Below are 2486 nucleotides of genomic sequence, written 5' to 3'. Positions count from 1 at the left end.
TATATATATATAAAAAGGGTTATGTGTTGTGTTCTTGAGCAAAACACTTCAACTCGCGTTGCTCTGCAATCACTTTTGACACCTGACGCGTGGTACACCGTGCACTTCTTCAGGCAATGTCGATTTGATAGAGGAGTGAGCTTATGTATGACACATACATTTAATCACTATAAAGCTGAATATGTCATCTTTGACAGGAGAGTCCATCATATATCTATCTATCTATATATTTATATTAAGGACATTACTATACATAAATGTCTCACGCTAGGATGGACTCTTAAAGTCAAAACTACCATAATAAACACATAAGTGGAGGTGCTCGTCTCCCCCTTATAAACATAAGGACACAGGAAATGTGTCAAGGCCGACAGGAAGTGGTGCTGCTTCCTAGGGCTAAATAGCAGTAGTATTATTCCCTTCATGGGACTGTCACATTAAGTTGACAGCATATAACTACTTTATTGCATCACTACTGCATAAATCTCTCTGAGAGATTTAGAAATGTATTATTTCTATTTTTGAAATCAGTAAATGTTTTTCACTAGAATTATTATATGTTTACGAGAGCTTGACAGGCATCTCCAACTAGCAGGCCATTGCTACTCCAGACTGATGATGAGCAAAGACTCAGAAACATGTCTCTGGATGCAGGCTTAGCTAAGTGGAGGTGCTTGTCTCCCCCTTGTAAACATAAGGATACAGGAAATGTGTCACGGTCGACAGGAAGCGGTGCTGCTTCCTAGGACTAAATAGCAGTATTATTATTCCCTTCATGGGACTGTCACATTAAGTTGACAGCATATAACTACTATATATATATATATATATATATATATATATATAAGTGCTCCATAATGTTTACAGTAGTAAGACAATCAGTTGTAAAAGTGGAAAAATTTAGTTTGATGATAACTTGTTGACTGTAAATATGACATGAAAGAGACTGGGTATATATGAGTGGTGAGGTATCAAAAGCACTGACAAATTTGTGAGAGTAAAAATAAATTCATCTAGTTTATGTAAGGTAAAAATGGTATGAGCTGGCGGTCTATGAAAAGACTACCGAAACAGAATTGGGGAGCATGAATCAATACAACTGATGAAAGTAGTATTGTAATTCAGCTGACACACTGTGTTATATTTATATATATTCTGTCTGTCTGGGGCTCCTGTATCTCAGGCTACATTTGCTTTACATAGACATATTATACCTTTTTGGAATCAGCATGATCCCAGGATTGAAAATCTGCCCTTCAGTTGGTTCTTGAATGTCCAGCATTGAAATCTGACTTAAAAGCATTTGGGTTGTTATTCCTAGCAAGTAAAGCTTGGCTGGTTTACACCATCTTGGTTGGCATTTGTCAGATGACATCAGAGATCAAGGGGGAGATAAATGACATTTGCCTCGTTAATTTTACGTTGAACTTTGGGAAAAATTGGCCAACAGTTGAAATTCAATTTGGGACTGGAACAATAGAATGATTGCATTACAGAATTAATTCTCATCCGTCCTTAACCTAGTCATTATAGGCATATCATAGTCATACTAATTAGCCTTTCTTAGTTTTGGGCTGCCAGCCCTGTTAGCCCTCAGAGTGTGGATTTTAAGCTAGTGATAAAATAAATTGAAAAGATTTAAATCATTTCATGAATAGCAAAGGTAAAACATTTTGTCTATCATTTTTTTTAAAGTTAAATTGAATAAAGTAAAATCATCATTATCATTAAAATGATGACGAAACTTTTGCTTTATTCAATAAAAAACCCCAGCTAAAATAAAATTGTATCTTCAAAATTATAGGGCTACAGTTAATTAAAGACTACATTTACAAAAAAAAAAAGGTATATAAAATCTGTTAAAACTCTTAAATTTGCAGGGTTTTTTTTGTCTTATATTAAATACTCTTGTTAAGAATTCTGTAATTTTTTTTTACATCTTGGGTATAAATGACCAAAATTCCTTAATTGTGTTGGTGGCAATATATAATCCTCCACATATTTGTTAAACATTCAATATTCATTTGAAATGTTTTTAAAAATGAATTGGCTCATTCTTTGCTGTCTCAGAGATTTCATTCTCAATATAGAAAAATAATACAGAAATTGTCCCTTCCCAACCCACAGCTTTGCTATATTATCTATGTGCATGTTTCTATTTATTGTAATTTTTTTTTTTTGCCTTTGCATGTGTGTGTATTTCTACTCACAAGGAAATAACTTACAATTTTTTTTACTTACCTCTTGTGTTTTTTTTTTACCTAAAATTAAATTTTCTTGTCTCATTGCAATTAATATAATAACATTGAAGCAATGCTATTCACTTAATAATTATAATAATAAAGCTCTTGCTTTTTCATTGCTGAGCTTTGAAAAAGAATGGCTATCTAATTTTATCAAATATATATATGATTTATTTGTGGGGAAACACTTATTTCTACCATTTTCTTTTACCATTTTATTCAAAGATAAACTTTCCAATCACC

The 2486-nt window shown here is 32.7% G+C and overlaps 1 protein-coding gene across 21 annotated transcripts in view; it reads left to right on the top strand.

Moving 5' to 3' along the window:
• The window catches only part of LOC106881120 (rap guanine nucleotide exchange factor 6), a 453933-nt gene that overhangs the window by 421876 nt on the left and 29571 nt on the right, over positions 1-2486 (top strand). The gene's annotated exons all lie outside the window — the stretch shown is intronic.

Source organism: Octopus bimaculoides, chromosome 4 (assembly GCF_001194135.2).
Source record: "Octopus bimaculoides isolate UCB-OBI-ISO-001 chromosome 4, ASM119413v2, whole genome shotgun sequence".
Taxonomy (NCBI): domain Eukaryota; kingdom Metazoa; phylum Mollusca; class Cephalopoda; order Octopoda; family Octopodidae; genus Octopus; species Octopus bimaculoides.
The sequence above is the reverse complement of the archived record's forward strand: the minus strand, read 5'-3'. Positions and strand labels throughout refer to the sequence as shown.